At 39.3% G+C, this 21,125-nt stretch overlaps 1 long non-coding RNA gene and 1 pseudogene across 6 annotated transcripts in view; one reads left to right on the top strand and one right to left on the bottom strand.

Moving 5' to 3' along the window:
* Positions 1 to 21,125, top strand: part of LOC145480897 (uncharacterized) — a 250,346-nt pseudogene that overhangs the window by 35,549 nt on the left and 193,672 nt on the right. Inside the window, exons 3-4 of the transcript XR_014048571.1 lie at positions 2,773 to 3,475; positions 12,719 to 13,081. The product of XR_014048571.1 is annotated as an uncharacterized LOC145480897 (transcript). The remainder of the gene's footprint in view (positions 1 to 2,772; positions 3,476 to 12,718; positions 13,082 to 21,125) is intronic.
* LOC145482375 (uncharacterized) lies at positions 4,318 to 11,919 on the bottom strand. Of its 5 annotated transcripts, XR_014048766.1 has the most exons (5): positions 11,905 to 11,919; positions 9,650 to 9,734; positions 9,137 to 9,260; positions 6,370 to 6,502; positions 5,043 to 5,353 (listed from the first exon to the last, which is right to left on the bottom strand). It is a non-coding gene; the product is annotated as an uncharacterized LOC145482375 (long non-coding RNA). The 5 variants fall into 5 exon arrangements; XR_014048764.1 differs by lacking the exons at positions 9,650 to 9,734; positions 11,905 to 11,919 and adding an exon at positions 4,318 to 4,904 and having other exon boundaries at positions 5,232 to 5,353; positions 9,137 to 9,474; XR_014048767.1 differs by lacking the exon at positions 9,650 to 9,734.

Below are 21,125 nucleotides of genomic sequence, written 5' to 3'. Positions count from 1 at the left end.
AAGTTTGCACCATATCTAGCAAAAAATGAAAGGCTTCTAGAGCTTGGTTACCTTTGTCAGTGCAAAATGAAACATAATCTGTAACCTTGAACATTGTTGCTTGAATCGTTTTTAATGTTTTTAAGCCCACAAACTCTGGCCCTCACATCCTTTCATACTTTGTTTGTACTGTAAACTTGATTAATGTGCAACACAACTCTCCTTCTCTCAAAGGCATCTTAAGTATGTTTTTGCATGCACTAGAAACCCAGGTGCTTACAGTATAGCTTTCCTAATGTGACTGTGAAACCTTTTGGTCATCAATCCTGTCAACACTTAGTGTTGATCTCAGGTCTTGGTTTGAATTTTCAGCTCTTTGTCTTGAGGTTACCCTATATCTTTCAGAGTGTCTTGCACCCACGCCATTTAGCATGTCTAATTCAAGCCAATAAAGCTGGCTATCAATCTACACGTACATGTATACCAAGAATTTTGAAATAAAATGAACTGTCAAATTTTTCAGGGTTTCTCTATGCGAGCATCCGATCACTTTTTGAAAGCTAAGTCAAAGTGAGTCTGCCTCAAATTTTCGACAGTAGCTAGTTTATCATCCATGTCCTTTAATTTTTATTTTGAAATACTTTTTCTCTGAGAGTGATTTTTGAATGATCACTCCACCATTCTTTATTCCTGTTTTGGAAATGTTCTGTAACTTTTTACTGTGATTGAATATGGCAACACGCAGGCAATTTTTTTAGTGTTTTGTGTCCAGAAACTGAGAAACAAATTAAGTTAACAAGAAGCAAAGTTTGCTTTGACTTGTACATGTAGCTTTCAAAATGTGATAATAATAATAATGACTTGGACGCCAGCACTAAAATGTCTAGAAAAATTTGGCAATTCATTTTATTTGAAAGTCCTTGGTATAGTTTGATAGCCAGCTCTATAAGTTTTAATTTGATATGGGGTTTACATACAGTGTTTACAGATTAAATCGGATGCACTACATCCCTCTTGTCTGAGACACCTCTAAAGGTATATGGTAATGATAAGAGGGTTCCAATTGTTGAACTGAATAATGATGATGTTAGAGTGGTTTTCAACTGAGTATCGGAAAACCAAAACTAAAACCAACTACTCACCAGTTTGACTTCTCAGCTAATCTTGAAGTGTAGTAAAACCAAAACCAAAACCAAAGTATTGTCTAAACCAAAGTAATTGTCTAATTACTTTCGACACTCAACTGAAAACCGCTCTAAATATGCAAAGCAGCAATTCATTAATTCACCCTTAATTCTCTTTTGTAACATAGCAGCATCTAGTTCTAAAGTTTGCATACAAAATGCAAGTGTTTTTTTAGACTGCTTCTCAGATGGTTCCTTCTGCTTTTTCATAACATAGCAGCATCTAATTAGAAAGTTGCATGCAAAATGTTATAGAAGTGGTTTTTTAGACTTTGCTTCTCAAATGCTCCATTATGCTTTTCATAACACAGCAGCATCTAGTTATAAAGATTGCGAACAAAAATGTTATAGCGTTTTTTAAAGACTGCTGCTCAGATGGTTATGCTTTTTCATAACAAAGCAGCATCTACGTGTAGATATAAAGTAAATGCATACAAAATGTTATAGTGTTTTTCTAGGTTTTGCTTCTCAGATGGTTCCTTATACTTTTTCATAACAATGTAAATTCTTCCTTCGTTTGATGAAAATAAACATACACGAACAAGTAACAATATACATGTAAGTTTTATTATTTCAGTATAAATAAAGTATTATTTGAAATGAAATGAAGATGTCATAACGGCAGTTGTTTACTTTTTGTTGGGATAACATGCATATTGTCCTGGTAATTTTCTTTCTTTTGGGTGGGTTTTGTTAGGAATCCAAAGGAATTTAAAAGTGTGTTACACTCGGCAGTTTGAACACAGTTTGGGGGATATACAAGCTTTGGTATGAGTCCTCAGTACTTCACGTTGGCGTCAGTATTCAATCACGTATACGTTTCATACTTTACATGAGTCTCGTGTCCCAGTCGAACACCACAGAACACTTGAAGTGTGTCGTTTAGAATACCTTAAAACCTCACGTATGCCTTAGTATTCAAACATGAACACGTTTCATACTTCGCGTGAGTCTCGTGTCCCAGTCGAACACCACAGAACACTTGAAGTGTGTCGTTTAGAATACCTTAAAACCTCACGTATGCCTCCGTTATCAAACACGAACACGTTTCTTACTTCGCGTGAGTCTCGTGTTGCAGTCGCACGCTTCGAACATTACCGTGTTGTCTGACTGAACAACGCGGTAGTGTACATTACCTGCATAAAACCCGTTCTTGACGACGCAAGACATCTTTGGCTGTGAAAAATGTGACACAACTTTCGTATTCATAGCGTGCGATTCTCAAAAATTAGAGCATACTTGACGTATTCAATAGTATTCGAAGACGTTCTCGTCAGAAATGGCGTCGTGCATCTCGTGTTCCAGTCGCAAACTCTCGAACAACTGAGAGTATTCGAAAATGTTCGAGTCATAAATGATCACTATATCTTCGAAGAACATTAATGCAACATTAATCTACCAAAACGTGGCCCGTATGATTTATCGAACACTTCGAGTCATTTACGAGTATTAAATTTGAATACGGTAAAACAGGCCGGATTCCTCTAGAATATTCCAGGTGTATTTCGAGTCAGCTGCAATCGAATACGTCAGAACATTGCGGCATACGGGGCGTGCGCCGATCCGTATTCGAGCGAATTCGGGCCCGAATATTTGGCGTTTCGCGCAGTGATCTTGAAAAAGCACTTGCCATCAGAATGCAAATTGGTGACAAACATGGAGAAGCAGCAGATTACGGAAACTTAGGAACTGTGTTTACATCTCTCGGTGAATATGACAAGGCTAAAAAATATCTTGAGAAAGCACTTGCCATCAAAATACAAATTGGCGACAAAAAGGGAGAAGGCAGCCCGTACGGAAAGTTAGGAACTGTGTTTACATGTCTTGGTGAATATGACAAGGGTATAGAATATCTTCAGAAAGCACTTGCCATCCAAATACAAATTCGTGACAAAAAGGGAGAAGCCAGCTCGTAGGGAAACTTAGGAACTGTGTTTACATCTCTTGGTGAATATGACAAGGCAAAAGAATATCTTGAAAAAGCACTTGTTATCACAATACAAATTGGTGATAAAGATGGAGAAGCGAGCTCGTACGGAAACTTAGGAACTGTGTTTACATGTCTTGGTGAATATGACAAGGCTAAAGAATATCTTGAGAAAGCACTTGCCATCAAAATGCAAATTGGTGACAAAAAGGGAGAAGCCAGCTCGTACGGAAACTTAGGAACTGTGTTTACATGTCTTGGTGAATATGACAAGGCAAAAGAATATCTTGAAAAAGCACTTGGCATCAGAATGCAAATTGATGACAAACATGGAAAAGCAGCAGATTACGGAAACTTAGGAACTGTGTTCACATCTCTTGGTGAATAATATAGATTTAGCCGAGCCTAAAAGCGGAACTCCTCAGTTATTTTTTCGGAATACTGTTACTAATGAAAATAATCGAACATGTATGTGAGGTAAATTGCGAACTATTTAATAGTTTCAGCTGGAAAAAGGATCACATAAGCAGATCGAGGTGTAAGATGGTGTGATTGTGAAATATAGAGCCATGATTTCAAGGATTTCTGGGAAGCCACTAAAAATCTTGATCACATAACAGAACTGTCTTCTGTGCTTTTTGGTGGCATTTCCTGTTCTTTCCTACCTTATTCAGAAAGACAAGACATTGTTATTAATCATTATATTCTTTCTTAGTTAACATGGGGACTCCCACACAAAAGAAGTTCAAACATTTTTTTGCTGTGGGGACTGATTGAAATGCAGTGGTTACAATACTCAGTCCCTAAATCTCTACCAAATGAAATCTCGCAAAAATACCAAAATAGTATACATATGTGAAAAGTTGGAAAGTTTTGTTTTCTAACTTGTCCCCAGAGATACATTTAGCCATCTTCACTTTTGTCTGGAGTCTCATCCTGCTGAAAGGGTTTGCAATAAGCAAAATCACTCTTGCATGAATGGTAATTAAGATATTTTTTTTGCTGATCATGAATACTTGCATAGGCTTCTAATAATAATTTTATTATTCAATTTCAATGTGATTTGTTCTTCTTCTTGACTGAGATTGTGGACTACAGGAGCTGTTATTGGGTTCCATTAATTAATTTTGCTATGATTAAATTATACCAAGAATTATAAGCAAGCTAAGAGTAAGTTATATTATGTACATGTATTTTGTCTGCACTACACAAATGCACTCAAAGGTTATGAGGCATAGGTACATTTGTCAGAAGAGCCCAGCATATCCAAGATATGTTTTGAGTGACACATCAATTAAGATAACTTACAGCAAAATGGATAAACAATACATCAATATCCTACATGCACCAAACTGGACATAGGGGTTATGAGGCAATCATTTAAACAACAGATTGAAATAATTTATAAACAAGAGAACACTATTTGTACAACAGTAGGGAACAAATTAGCCTTATTGGACGTTGCGAATGGCAAGGCTGTCTGTCTCCATTTCGTGTTGGCAAAATATTAATTTATGCCATGTCCAATGCAGATTATCACAAAATTGATTTACAAACACGATGAATATCATTTTAAAGCCAAAAAAGCAATTATTTAAACAAACCATGAGTAAATTATCTCTAAGAAAAACTGATTAATTTAACAGGCACCTTAAATAATTAGTTAATATATGTGTTTCTTAATAATGTAATACAGTGTATCTGTCACAATGTTGCAGCCATGGTATTACAACACAGGATGGGTTGCAGAACTCAACTTCTAAGCCAGTTTATTCAATGACCTTGGTGCAGAAATTATAATCCCATCAAGTTGTCTGTAAATACAGAGAAACCAAACAAATCATTGCAATCTTAAGTAATAAATTATTGAACTCTTTTGCATGTATGTACGGTGTATGTTCCATTTACATTGGGGATCTCTCAGAAGCTGCATCCATCATAAATTGATTTGTTCCTGCATGCATTTGTTTATAGAACTTTTCACACTTTAATATCTCTGTCATACTTATAGTGATCTCTGTGTTCTACAACAATTAGTACACAAGAAAAATACACTCAGTAAGATATTGTTTACAATAAAAATCAATGCCTATAAGCAATCATAAGGACTTTAAATTTATATTTCTTCAGAAATATCTCACCAGGCCATGGTTGCTTTGAAAATCTTTGATGTCTTAATACAGGCTGCCCATGTGTAAACTGTTCATATATTGAATGACAGGAACAGACATGTAATCATACTGTAGCTGCTACTTGAACACCACTGTTATTCAGATAAAAACATATCGATTATAATTTATTATAATCTTTACACACTAACAGATGACATTCCTTTCTTTGATATACAGTGTACTTCATTGTTAGTTGTTTACTGTGTTAGTGAATCAAATGCTAGGGGCTGGTACCCCGGGGGGGGGGCACTGCCATATATGGGCTATATAGGTATGTACCGCTGTGAAGGGTATGGTTTTCAAGCAGTTTACTCTAGGATAGGGTATATAAATCAGAGCGTTTGGGTCTAGAATAGGATATCATTTTTCACAAAATTGACTAGTTGGTTGAAGATTTTATTTGGACTAAGGAAATCAGGAATTGCCACTCAAAAATATAAAAAAATCAAATCAGCAAGTTTAAATTTAGGCAAATCAGCCTCAACAGTGTTGATAGATGGGGGGATTTGGGGAGTTTACTCTAGTATAGGGTAGCAAAATTCAGCTGAACTAGCTCTGGTGTAGGCTAAGGGTTCCAGGGTCCAAGCGGCACATCCCCACCCAGAAATTCCCAAAGTACCTCCCCCGGGCTGGTAACCCAACTTTCACAGTGGCAGGCTCCGCCTTGAGATGCAAAGAAAACTTAATAACTGAAATAAACTTGGCGGCTTGCTTTTGAGATCAAATGCAATTTGCTTTAAACAAGAAACTGGAACATTGCAAGTTACAACAATGTGCCCAGTCCCAATCAAAGGGCCATCCAGGCTGTTTGGTTGTAAATATAACTGTACAACTGCATATGAGTTCAGCTTCCAAAAGAAAATCAGACTTTGTCAGGATAAATACTGATGTTCTTGCTTACTACATGTAAATCTGAATGTGCAGTGCCAGAAGATATTCACACTCAACACCCATTCATGGCCAGTCTTCAAAAATTCCAAATTAAAGTATCAGGAAGATAGAGCTCTAATAGAGAAAAAAACCTCCATGTGGGGTATGAATCTTTTCTTGAAGAAAACAATGTCTGAGAAATCATTAATTACAAAATAATGTTTAAGAAATATCTTACCTGGTAATTCCAACTTTCAGAAAATTTTGTAATCTAGACTGTCTGGCCACTTCATATATTTGACAAGTTGACACTGGGCATGTTTGTCAATTTGTGGGCTTCAACATCACATTACAATAGTAGCATTGGTCAACTAAAAACAGCCTAATTTGGTTAATTAATATACACTGTACATTATTACGTTGAAATATTGGTGTAGATCGTTGCACACCAACAGATACAGAACCATCACAGATATGATATGATATTCTTAACCTCTCTGAAATTTCAGATTATTCAAGATTAACATGCACATACATCATTAAGAACAATCCTAAAAATCTGATCCGGAAACCGGAATCCGGAACTGGAAACTAGAATTCTGAATCCAGATATTATGAATGATGATAGAAATAATTCACTTCAGCAATGTGTAATAAATAAATATGGGGAAAAACTATTTTGCTGTTATTTACTTTCTTGGCTTTACTTCAGCTACAAACTGTAATTGCTAAAAAATTTTTGACTAGTTCTGAACAACCCTTAGCTATACATCTGGCCCAATTGTTCAAAAGCTGGATAAAGCTATCCATTGGGTAATCACTTTCCAGTCAGGGTTAGTGATTTTTCAGGTGGATAGTTACTCATAGCCTGCGAGCAGGCTCTACTATCTGTCTCTAGTGCCTGAGCAGGCTAAATAAGTGTCTAGTGTTTTTCTGCATTGGCATGTCAGCAAGTGCCTTCATGCAGCTTTACCGCTCATGTTCCCGGCCCAAACACAAGAGCCTGCTCAAAGGCTTAGTTACCCATCTTTTGTTCAACCTGGTTCTGGTGAGAGTGCAGTTCTTGTCTAGATCAAATTGCTATGAGAAGACTGGTGAGTAGCACAATAACAACAAGCTATTGTGGTGAGTTTCTGGCAGTCTTTAAGCATCTTTTACCAACATGTGGTCCGATCTGTTAGCAAGTGAGAAGCAGATGGAGGTAATTAAAGTGTGCAACATTTCTATAAATTGTTTTAATATGATGGCCGCCAAGAATATGAAATGCTGATTTGTCACAGTATCGGTGTGGAAATAGTGTTGATCCAGAACTAGTTTTGTATCTGTTGGACAAATCAAATATTATATTAAGATGAGCCAGGTTAGCCTTTGAACTTCAAAAGTGGGGGGCGTGACCGTCAATGTACAGGGGGCTGCCACTGACAGACATCCTGTTCTCTATGACATTTTCTACATGTATCTTGTTCAGTATCTACTAGACATAAAGGGTAAATTTATACCTCTGGTAAATTGCAGATCACTTATTAAACAAAATGGCAAGAACTTTTAAATCTTATACCCGCGCTTTTAAAATTTAACTGTTTTGTTAATACTACAGTCACAACGCAGTGCACATTCCAAAGCAGTCCTTGATGATTCATTGATTACTGTAAACACATCACTTGATCAACACAAACTGTGTCATATCTTATTGCACCATCAGTCTTAGCCTTTGCGAAATCTATGATGATGTAATGGTCTTAATCTGGAAGTTCGCTCGGGACATGCCCATGAATGATACAAAAGGAAACGAGTGTCACGCTATTAATAATGCTTTTAATAAACAGCTTTCTTCCTGAAACGTCAAAATTTAATTTGCTTGCGCTTTGAAGTGGTCACGCAAGTCACACAATCAGGGGGGTTTACGTTATCCACAGCTAATTTTGGAACGGTTGTGTTTTTTCTCCTAGCACTGACTTAAACATTGCAAGTTCCGGCAAGCTCTTGTTTACCTCGGCAAATACTTAATTTTTCTCCAAATCTCTTAACTCGCTGCGATGAAACAGCCAAAGAATTCATTTCATTTGCCGAAACCCACAAGAAATACTCACAAAATTGCACATAAATTAATGACCATCGCTTCTGGCAAAATAACCTTGCAAAGTAAACATTATCTTACAGTGCATTTGTCATGTAGCGAAAATGAAAGCTGCAACATCAGCGCATTCCATGGCTGACGTAATACCCTTTTTTACCGTTTTTAGCGTATTTATTATTTCCCTTTGAATCCAACGCTTCGATAAAACCAGAAGAAATATATATTATACACAAATAAAGAAAACAATATCCGTAACATTGTCCTTGTATTAACGTTTCAACAGCTTATGGCGAATAAACATCACAGGTTGCGTGATTCAAAATTTGGCTGAGAGGAAGTTTGGGTCTGGTCACCGACCACAAAAAAAAAAAAAAAAAAAAAAAAACTGGTAGAACATGAACTGCGCTCGGCCCATGGCCGTGCAGTTAATTGCCAGCAAGCTTATTTTAGACGCTCTCAGGGTGCTTGGAATTAAATTATGACGCACTCTACTAAGATTCTCATAATTATAGCCCTCACTAGAAATAACGGTTGCACGAATTTCAACAGATGGGGAATTTTTGTGTCAGCTTGAGGTCCTTTTTACTTGGCCGCTTACTTTTTACAGGCAAAAACCTAAGCAAAACAATTTTCGAGTATTTGAAGAACTTGTTTTCTTCGATTTGTGGATTCTGGTTTCCGGTTACTGGATTCCAGTTTTTCGTTCTGGATTCCGGCTTCCAGTTTCTGGGTTTTAGGGATGCCCCACCTTTAACAGAGTGTTTGCTTTACATTCAGTTTACACAAGGGTGTTATCCAGCATAGACAGACTTATAAGTTTGCCTTCAAAAATAAACTGCAACAACTATTGCATCTTTCATCAGCTATTCTTGTGATGAAATGACACAAAATCCAAGTACAAGAAGTCAAAAGCATAAAACAAACTTACCCGGTATTATGCTTACAGTTCCTCTTATTGTCTGCATATGCCTTCCATAAACTGGTACTGCCTGGACATTGTACTCACTATTTTTGTGATCACACCTTAAAACATCACTGTTATATAATTTGTCCTGAAAAAGCAATGCATGAAATGTTATGCCTTTGGCACTCACCAAATACCTTTACATGATGTACAAAGTACACCACATCAACATTCACAATTCTCTTTACTTTCACTGTAACTTTTTTTGTGTCATTTTCCCTAACTTGAAGACAGGACTTCCACATTAGGTGATAATTTGCCTCTGAAATCTCTATGAATTCACAGGGAGCGATAACAATTAAATCGTGACTAATTTTAGCAAAGGAGGCGTTCAAATGTCAGATTTTAATGTTAAGTTTATAACTTTACATTACTCTTCGTATATGTATATATATAACCTCCCAATAATTGCACCTGTAGACAGAAGGTGTGCTGGGGGAAGAGATGTTCTAAACTTTCTGAACTTTTCCCCCTTACCTGTAATAGGATGACTATTATGAACCACAATTTGCAACCAACACCAACATCAGGTAATGTATACACATGTATATTTTGTTGTCTCCTGTAATCATAAAAAAATAAAAATTTAACCCCTCCATAAAGTTCATACCCAATAACACTGCCACATGTAGCGCTGTTACTGGGAATTAATTTAAGTGAAACTGTTGAAACAGCTCTGTCAAAATTGTTTCTAGCAGTTAAGGCAGGATAACAGAATATACACGTAGTACACAGCAAAGCCCAGAGATACACAAATGTTGGTTATTAGTTAGGATTTTGTGAGCTTCTGTGCTAGGTATGGTGGAAAATAATGGACTATCAAAAATGAAGGTTCCTAAGACATTTTGACAGCAATGAGAGGAATGAATATATAAATTTACAAAAGAAAGAGAAGTTCTTGCCCTGTTCAGTTCTCTGTCATAAAAATATCATTTACATACATTTATTACATATGGTTTGTGTTTAAAGCTGATACAATGCACACTCTGATTGGCTAATTCTAGTGCATTATTTACATTTACATGGTATACGTCGGTAAAATCATAAAACATCACATGTGACTAAAATAAAAAATAAAAACTAAGAAGAAATGCCTACATGTAATTCATAATAATTTAAAAATACTTAACACTAAAACAGATCTAATTCTTTACTTTATTCAAAATTATGCCCATGGGTCAATTACGAGCATGCTAAAAGGTCCTAACACAAAGTAAAAGGAAATTAAGAAAACTATTGCTTTTTTCCTGAAAATTGTAGCGACTGAAAACAACATTTGATTGAACACTCTGAGAGTGCATTCTATCACCCTGACAAGATAACATTTAAGGAGAATAGAGAATTCACAAAGTTATATTACAAAGGAATTGGTACTGGACAGGACAAAGGAAACAGCCAGGAAGAAACTGAAACTTTCTTTGACGAGCAAAACAAGTATGCATGCACAACAAAGCAAACAGTGAGTGACATTCGGTTAATGAGTTACAATGTAGTTAATAACAAAATTAGTGTGAAGAAAAGAGCAGAGAGAGAGTGTGTGTGTGGAGAGAGAGGAGAGCGCTCTCACCAACTAAATTGTGTATGTATGTATGTATGTATGTAAAACTTATTTCTATTACCGAGAAATGGTCAGGGCAAGAACTCCTACTCCTTAAATTTTTTCTAAGTATGTAAATGTCATTTACACTGTTCAATTTACCGAGTAAAGCTCTTCGCATTTTTTTTTCCATTAGTACTATCTCACTTTTGAGGAACATTTCCATATTAAGTGTAAATACTGCATATTTGGGGAATAACCCATGTACCCCCAACCAAAAGCAGTGGCACCAATAAAATGAAATAGTAAATCAAAATGAAAGTAGAGCTTTATTTGCACACAGGGTTTACATGCACAATCGTCTACTCGACATTTGGACTATATAAGCATTTCACCAAACCGAACTGATTGGACAGACAACAAAATAAAACGAGGAAATCTACATTATAAACACAATAATTATGCATATCACTTCATCTGAGTATCAAAAGCAAATCCTTCTCGTTGAAAGGTAACCGAATGAAAGAACCTTGCAGTGTTAAAAGTTTAATAATTATTCACGCTTAAATTTGAATATTACAGTGTGCATTTTTGCCGACGGCTTAATTTAGCTTTGCAGTCATTTTATCGGCGGTAGCTTTGCCAGTCTTCAGCCAAATTAACCTGGGAATTCACCCAAGCATTTCGTCAAAGCGAATAAACTGAACTAACAAAACGAGGAAATCTCCATACTTTGTAATCACAATATGCAAATCTTCACATAGGAACGTTGAAAGTAAATTTAGCAAATCCTGTTTGTACACCTTTCTTGGTTTTCAACAACAGAAGAAGAAATTTTAGCAGTCTACGAGGCGGCTGTGCCAACTAAGACAGAGAAAACTTCAAAACTCGCCCGGCCGTGTTTACAAATACGGTTTTGGTTAAGCTTATTCTTAGACGTGAGGTTATAAGCTTAGGTTGACGGCGAAAATCAACAGAAAGCTTAATTTGTTTACAACTTACAACAACCTCCACAAAGCGATTCACTTGCTATTGTTTAGAGATGAGAGAAATTAAAACGATGCAATTTATAAATTGTCGCACAGCATGGCTTCAAATAAAGAAGACTTTCAAAGGATTCCAATTGAAAATAAGCTTATATCGCCGAGGCAACTTGTTAATTTTCATAGCAAACGCAACAACAAAAGTCACTTACCGCAAGTTGGCAACATCAGTTCGGCCGGTGTAAATCTTCCAGGCAGAAACTTGCAGCAAAAGTTGTGAAGACTGAACTGAACTAATCTTTTCGACAGATCAACGAATCAACCACTTTTTCCCGCTGTGTTTACTGTTTTGTAACACTCGGACATGTTTGATTTCTCTTCTTCATCACCTGACCAAATCATGTAACTTTTCTTGCACGGCTGCTCAGCGTCACAGTAGAACGCGCGAATTTTAAAAAACTTGGCACTGCAGTCTTCTGAGTACTTTCACATCCTATCTATGGTCCTCGTTAGCTTTGGTTAACGGCATTGTTCGGTATTATTTCACTTCCTTTCTCTAGCCCTTGACTCGCTTTAATTCACGCCATTGTTCAGTACTGTTTCGCCTCCTTCCCCAGCGCTGGCCCGCTCTTTTTCGCGATCTTCTTCGCTACTTCTTTGCCTGTTAATTCTTGCTTTCTTTTTAATTCCTTCAGTGCAACCCTATCTTAAAAACATTAGATCAACCTCCGCTATCGTTTGTCGACATAACAAATAGAAATGCGTTTTCTTTTCTTTAAAAATCCCGCCAAGAGAAATGGCATTCTTCTGCTAGAGACTGAGGGTGCATGTCTCTGTCGACCTATTAATTGGAGTATGGCCGCCATGTTGGGCAACTCCGCCGTCGTCGTCGTCGTCGTGTGTACGCGCCCACGAGCAATGCCGATAGCCATGAAAACCATGAGAAAATTCATCCATGGACTTCTTTTCTTTCCCATATGAGTATGGGGCTAAGCTTGGTGGCCCTTCGGGCCGCCGGAGCTCCGCTATGACAAGGCAAAAGAATATCTTGAAAAAGCACTTGCCATCAGAATGCAAATTGATGACAAACATGGAATAGCAGCAGATTACGGAAACTTAGGAAGTGTGTTTATATCTCTTCATGAATATGACAAGGCTAAAGAATATCTTGAGAAAGCACTTGTCATCAGAATACAAATTGGTGACAAAGATGGAGAAGCCAGCTCGTACGGAAACTTAGGAACTGTGTTTACATCTCTTGGTGAATATGACAACGCTAAAGAATATCTTGAGAAAGCACTTGCCATGAGAATACAAATTGGTGACAAACAGGGACAAGCAGCAGATTACGGAAACTTAGGAAGAGTGTTTACCTTTCTTGGTGAATATATCATGGCTGAAGATTATATTCAGAAGGCACTGTCAATTACTCGAGACATTAGGGACTTAGACAAAGAGTTTCAATTTCTTTGTCTTCTTACAGTGGTGAAGTTATCCCAATACAAGATCCAGGAAGCTTTTGACTGTCTGTTTCTGAGTATGGATAAAAGCGAATCTTTACGACGTTTTTTAGGGGACAACGACGATTTTAAGGTATCCTCTGCAGATGTTCGCCATTTTCCCTACCAGAATCTAAGTGCATTCCTTTGTTTTGGGCCAAATCCGAACCATGCCCTTTATGTTCTAGAGTTGGCACGGGCTAGAGCATTAGCAGACTTGATGGCAACTCAGTATGATCCGCAATCGTGGAGTGGTATTGAAAATATTATGAAAAAAGAAAGCAACTCTTCTTGTCTGTACATTTCTTATCATGATCATGATCTGTTCTTCTGGGTTCTCAAGACAAGTGGAATCATTCATTTCCGAAGAATAACAGTAGAAAAGAAGCTAGTTGGTGCCAAACTAGTTGCCAAGTTGGCTGATTTCTTCGCTACAAGCTTTCGAAGCTTTGGTATTGTACCGGAGGAAGATTGCGAAGATTGATCCTTAAATGACGTTCAGAGCCTCGCAGCATTGAGACTTCTAGAGCAAGAAGATGAAGAAAGTGGAAACTCCGAATCGAGCTTTTCTTTGTACTACAGAATGTTAATCAGTCCGGTAGCTGATCTACTTGAGGAGCCGGAGCTCATTGTTGTTCCTGATCGCTGCTTAAACCAAGTTCCATTTCCAGCGTTAAAGGATGAAGGCGGGAGGTATTTATCAGAGAAATTTAGAATCCGCATCGTTCCTTCTTGGACGACTCTCGAGCTCATTCAGGACAGTCCTGGAGACTACCACAGTCAGACTGGTGCTCTGATAGTGGGGGATCCAGCAGTCGGTACGGTCCTTTACAAAGGAGAGAAAATGATCTTGCGTAGGTTACCCTGTGCATTAAAGGAAGCAGTAATGATTGGACGACTGCTAGGTGTTCAACCTTTGTTAGGACAGCACGCAACAAAGCAGGTGGTACTTGACAGGTTACATTCAGTGAGTCTGATCCATTTTGCAGCCCATGGTAATGCTGACCGAGGAGAAATTGCCCTTTCCCCGGTACGCCCTCCTAACAGGATTTCAGCTGAAGAAGATTACCTATTGACGATGTCTGACATTGCAAAATTTCAACTGCGAGCTAAACTGGTGGTACTTAGCTGCTGTCATAGTGCACGTGGGCAGATTAGAGTCGAAGGAGTCATTGGGATCGCTCGAGCGTTCTTGGGATCCGGTGATCGGTCCGTTTTGGTGGCTCTATGGGCCATAAGTGACGAGGCAACAGAGCAGCTGATGCTTCATTTCTACAAGCATCTTGTTCGTGGTAACAGTGCCAGGCCATGAAGTGGATGAGAGGTAACGGCTTTGACATGGTTTCCGCGTGGGCGCCGTTTATGCCGATTGGAGATAACGTGACATTTGACTTTGGAAAATAAGAATAAGTTTCGTTAAAGAGGTACTATGATGAAAATCGCATCTTTCCTATTTAATAAGTAGTTTCTTAGAAATCGATTTTGAAATAAAAACTAACACTAAAAATTCACAACGTCTCGATCTCTCCGAGGTCATTTTCAAGTGAGTAAAATTTCTAAGTTAGCATAAATATGTTAAAAAACAAGTTATAATAGATAAAATGGCGAAAGCTAAAATGTGATAAAATATGTGAAAAAGTGAAGGAAACGTGTATCAACAAGTTGACGGTGTAGCTATGGGAACGCCACTGGGTTCCGTCATAACAAACGCCTTTACGTGCTAAATCAAGATACAGCTAGAAATATCTTCTACAAAGGCTTTGTAGATGATACACTCAGCGCGATGCCGAAACCGTAAGCAGCCTCAGAATTTCTGGAGAGATTAAACAAGAGTCATCCCTCTATCGATTTTACAATGGAGCTCGAAGAAAATGGCAGGCTTCCCTTTCTCTGATGTTATCAGGAATGGCTCCCGCCTAGACACCACGGTCTACTGAAAACAGACGGACAAAGCGCTTTTGCAACACTACTACAGCCACGTTGACGCCAGATACAAACAGTAACTGCTGAACACCAAGCTTAACCGTGCGTTTCAACTCTCGTCTACGTGGAAGTTTTTTTCACGAGGAATGTGAACGACTAAAACAGATCTTCTCCCGACTGCGCTATCCTGACGACCTTGCACAGTCAACCATTCGCAGATTCATTGAATCAAAAGTGTCCGAAGATTCGCATATCCGAGTGGCTGATAAAAGAGAAGCCCCAATCAGAATCGTGTTGCCCTACAAGGACCAGAAATCTGCAAACGTAGTACGCAAACAGCTGGCTGACCTCAGTCGGAAGATCAACGCAGATATTAGCCCAGGTTACACAAGTACAAAGATCAAGGATGAAATTAAGATCAAGGGAGACAAGCCGCCTCTTGTGAGTCAACTATGCGTAGTGTTTTCATTTCAGTGTGGGCTGTGTGATGCAGGCTATGTCGGCTATACGTGCAGTAGTATAAGGTGAATGAAACAAATACCGATTTTCATGTGTGTTCCTATGCAACCTTATCGCGCCCCGTACGTTCAAGTCCAGCCCTCACAAGCTCGGGCTGGACTCACGTACGGGGCGCGAAACGGTTGCATAGGGACACACAGGATAAAAATCTGTATTTGTTTCATTCACCTTATACTACTTGGGGGCGGGTCAAAACCGGTTTCAACCGCCCCTCGCGGGGGAGTGCGGTATGTTAGAAAGGTGCGAGCCGGGTGTAATATGGCTGGAGCGGGGAAGGCAAGAGCGCCAAACAAGTGCGGGTGGCTGAAGCGGGGCCGGAAAGAGAGCTGCGGAAAGCGCTGTTACGGGGCGTACTGCGGCCAGCATAACTACCAGCTGAAAAAAGGAATGAGAATGCCGGAGCCGTGCAGAAGCTACGGGATCGGTCTTCTATGCGACTACCGACTGTGCCGCCAGTGCAGCGGGGGCGCGCTAAAAACGAGGCTTTTCCGCAAAAAAGAAAAAGCGAAAAAAGGTTTTCAGCGTGTTTTGCTGGAGCTGCAAGAAAGAAACACACCAGTTAGAGAAAGGTAACCTTAGGTTACAACGCAAGGCACATGTTTTACTGCGGGCTTTCCGAGGCCATTCAAAACCCAGCTTCATCACGCCTTCAGGCCGAAAGAGCCGTGGACGAGCTTTTGCGCGAAGACAGCCTTCAGGCCGAAAGAGCCTTGGAAGAGCTTTTGCGCGAAGGCAAGCTTCAGGCCGAAAGAGCCCAGCCGTGCTCTCCAACAAGAGGGCTTTCCGAAGCGATCCAAAGCTTGCCTCCAGGGCTTCGCGAGATGATTCTGAAAGAGTTCATTGCGCTAAAAATCAAGGAAAAAAAGGCGTTGGGGTGGGGCGAAGTGCACGATTTCATAAAAGGATGTGATCATAATAAATTTTTAATAGAAACTTGTCTATACGAGACTGGTGATTATCAAGGAGAAGATCAAAATTTCAGGTTTTATAAAAAAATCAAAGGCTTCTCAGGTTTCGAAATTGAATATGAAGTATTCAGAGAAAGAAAATGGTCGGACACACCAGTTAGAGAAATGTAACCCGTGTTGTATCGCAAGGAGCCATGTCTTCCAGCATTCAAGAAAGACTGGAAGAAGAACTCGCAAAAATTGACCCCGCGGTATTGCGTTATTTCGATGAGCTTCTTGCAGAAAGCCCGCCAGCGGTAAGAAAGGTTGTCCGGAACGTGCTGGATGAACCGATTTCTCAAGAAACGCAGGCGCGTCTGCAAAAGCCGCTTATTCCGAAACCTTTCGAGCCAACAGCCCCTCCACGCCAAAGAAGGCAAAGAGGAGTGCAAGCGCTTCTGAGGGAGTGCGAGCCCTTTCCTGCGCGGAGAATTCGAACAGCGGCAGATTACCAGAGAGAGATTCTGGATCTGTACGACGATAAAGAGAAAGAGGGGGAAGAAGAGGCAACAGGCCGGCGTTTCATAAGATGGCGCTTCATCAGGCGTCTGGGGAGAAACCTCACGCCAGAGTTCATGGCGAAGATACGCGAAAGAGTAAGCACGTCATTCTATCTTCGGCACGTTTTCGGGTACCAGTTGCGGAACATTGAGGATGGAACGGTAATCGTGTTCTATTCGAATCCCAAGGGCTCGCAGTGGTGTAACAAACTAGAAGACGCGGAAAAATGGCTCAACACCCGGGAAGAAGAGCGTATCGACAACGAAAGAGTTGAAAGGCCCAACACGAAGTGGGCTTTCGAAGGCTTTTTCAACGTTGACGTGAAAGTTGTGCTCGACAGGCAGCCGTTGATGGGAACAGGGCCCTTGCCGGACTGGCTACGCAACCTTGCGCACAACGGGGCGATGGTGGCAGTGGACACGTACAGAGACACCTGTGTCTATGGCGTTGTCTGGCAGTGCACCGAGGGGCGCGGGTGGATCGTTGCACAAGAGAAGCGAAAACTTTGGCCAAAAGCTTCTACAAAGGTGAGGCCATTGTTTTCTCATTTTCAAAAAAACTGATGTATTTATTTCCTTCTCGGTTGCTGCCCAAGACTCTAATGTCTGTCGCATGAAGGGAATAGGAGTGTCTCTACTTCTCCTTTGGAAATTCAAAAAACGTATTTTATATCAGATAACTGGATGGTTTTCAGTATTATTCGACTTGGATCAGAAAAGCTTACCAAGGAAGGTAAAAATTTGTGAATCAGACCGTATGACATGCCTATGTACATTACCATATTGAACCATCCAGAAGAACCATTTATTATTTTTCTTTTTCTTTTAGGAACGGCTTCTTTGGATTCTTAACCATTGCGACAAACGAACTGCTCTAGAAAGTTTACTGTCTCCTGATAGACTTTACAAACCTTTCAATGCAGACCGCTTCACTCTCGACTTATCAAAACTCGCGGCAACTTGACACTCCAGAACACACGGTTTCTTGACATACACTTTAGCACAAGACTGTCCGCGCAGTGCAATTTGTGAAGCACTATGTCGACTTAACCATGTCATGTTGGTGAAGCACAAACCGGATAAAGTTTGAGTGTTTTCATATTACTGTATGTATATACGGAGGCACTCTGTCACGTGACTTTGACGTTCTTTTCACCTGTTAGTACGTCACTGTCAATCCCTCACGGGCATTTTTGTACTCCTGTTTCAGTTTTTTTTTTTTTTTTCTGTGGGTTGCGCTGTATCGAGATTTTCCGCTCCTCGTGCGCGTTTCTTTGTACGATTGGTCCTAAACTCAAGTGGTAAAGCTTATTGCGATTTCGCTGAGACTCTTCCCATGCCTTCCCTGGTCCGTTAACCCGTAATTTCGCCACTCTTCATTTTCTCCTACTTTCTGTGCCTTGTTTTCCCGCATTGTCGAGTGAGTTACACTGTATCGGTGTTTTGCTTATCTGCCGTCGTTTCCTTGCAGTATATCCTAACCTAACAAACTTTAGTATTCTTATTATTGTTAGGTTAAGAGAAGGGTGTAAGTCATGATACATTTTCGGGAGAAGGGGCTTTCATATCTGTTTAGGGTCTATGTTTTCTATTTAAACAGTATTTTGTTATTTAAATCGTATTAAAGGAAAATTGGTTTGTCATGTAATTTGCAGCTGTAAATGAATAGCATGGTATAATTTAATTTTCCTTCTTATCCTTCTGGATGGGTCCCTTGCGGTTTCTATCCCGCCTTCCCTGGTCCGTTAATCGGTAATGCTGCCACTCTAGATTCCTCAAAGCATTTCGTACCCCATGTTTTTTTTTTCTTTTGGGGGGGGTACACTGTATCAATATTTTGCGTTTCTTTCCCACTTCCTCGCTTATTTCGTCGTGAATCCAAGTTATTACGCCCTCTATACTTTGGTTGGGTGTGGTGATATTTCTTAATTGCCTCCCCTGGTCCGTTAACTCTGTGCATTCGTCCCTGCATTTTGAACCCCTGATAACGCACGTTACCCCATGTGCAATTTGCGTTCCTGCGCGCATTTCCTCTGTGCGTTTTCTGTGGTTTTGTCATATTTGCAAGACAAAATTTCAAGATTTACTGGCAGGCTCGAACTCCTGAAAATCATGCATTCCTTCCCGGCATGCATTTGCTAATTTGCTCTTTGCGCGAGCAGATCATATTAGTAATGAAATACTGGGAGTGAATGACTTCCAGAGTGAACTGTGGATTCTTAGCCAATGAGAAAAGAGATAATGACCACAGTGTGTGATAAAAACAATGAATTTTATTTGCCTTAATTCTACACATTACAGTTCCGCTAGAAATCAGTGGCCCTCAAACAAATAACTAAAGTGAAATATAAAACGGACATTACAATATGCAACAGAGATAAGCAGAAATTGATCGAAATTAAATACAAACGTATCATCGCAACTTCATTGCAATCATAGAAATGATGCCGTCCCCAAATTATTAATCAAAAGTAAAATGGTGGCGAAAAGTGTTCTAAAATGTGTGAGTTTTTCAAATCACTACCTAAACTGAGTGATTGTTACATATTGCAAATTCTGTCAGTCAAACAATTTGTAGACTCGAAAAATAGCTGATGGTGCAAAGAGCAAATAAAAAAAAAACATGGGGCATCTGCTATAGTCACGCAGATTACGTCTGAGAAGACTGGGAAGAGAGATAGAATGAAGGCACGGAGTGTAGGACGCGCCCTCGTTTCTATGATCCCCTCGAGTCCATGAAGTGAACTAGTTATCGAGTCCTACAAGACCAAGTTGCTGAAAATTATGGAGGTTTTAGTTTCGCTTGGATAAAAGTACCTTTCATTGTCCTGAGCTTCCTTGATTTAACCATTGGTAAAAGCCAAAATAAAAGAAAAAATGAAAGAGAAAATGCACGTAAATCTTGGGGAAAAACTACAATTGAGATTAAATACATGCCTTTTCATCAATTCAAAAAAGAATATACACTGTCCCTCTTTGCTAGTGAGACATGAATACTGTAAATACTCGCATTAGCTACTTTATTTAAACTCCTATTTAGTTACTTATTATCTATAAGTTATTCCTTATCACTTTACTGGTTTGGTCGCTAAATCGAAAGCATCTGCTTCTTTGGCCAATAAACACTTCTCCTTTTTGGTTTGTGTTTGTGTTTCTTTTTTTACTGCAGCAAATTTTTGTAATTGAAAACAGTGTGAATAACTGAACTTGCACTGGAAGCCATTTAAACACTAAAAACTGAAGTCAAAGCTCCGTGCAACGTAAAAAAAAATTGATAATTCTTGGCGCTATGTAACTCTTCATTACCGTATTGCGTAAGACTCGAGAGATTTTCATTTGTTTCTAACAGTACATAATTAACAAATGTTGGCCGAGGTTGATCAAAATATCGTGATTTGTCAGTGGCGAGCAGATCAATTATCTGAGGGAATATCACTCGGATTTTCAGTCATGTGAAGCATTTGGAGCAATTGTGCGACACGGAAAACATGATGGATCATGATTTGCGATAACCAAGTTCAGTAATAGCCTCTTCATCAAAACTAGGCCTGGTGTACAACCATTCATATGAAAATGAGCTTACTTTGCATGTGAATGAAATCTCGTTTTCAGAAGAAAGGATGAGCACCAAGACTCGTTTTAAGAAAGAGACTAAAGGTAATTCGGAGATGGCCTACATTATTGTTTTATCTTTCGATCGCCGAGTTGGTTTTCATATTTAAGTCAATCTCTGGCGGCTCACAGAAGCGATCTGCCAGTTTTTCATCCGAGAGCCTGGTTAAAATTACGCATGAGTGGAATATTATTTACAGCAAAACACATTTAGACGGTATTACGCATGAGCAGACCATTATTTGTAGACAGTTATTTGCAGGTCACGTGGTGGGTTCTCGGCCAATGAAAAGAAAGAAAAAATGCATGGAGTAATAAATGTAGTTTGCATGATTTGATAGATGAAATTCTTCCCTATTTCTATCGCAACAAAACCACGACATCGTAGAACCAAACAGTTAATCTTCGCTTTGTGATTCAATGGATTGTGTAG

This window comes from Orbicella franksi, chromosome 1, assembly GCF_964199315.1.
Source record: "Orbicella franksi chromosome 1, jaOrbFran1.1, whole genome shotgun sequence".
Taxonomy (NCBI): Eukaryota; Metazoa; Cnidaria; class Anthozoa; order Scleractinia; family Merulinidae; genus Orbicella; species Orbicella franksi.
Note: the sequence above shows the minus strand (reverse complement) of the source record. Positions and strands in the feature narration are given on the sequence as shown.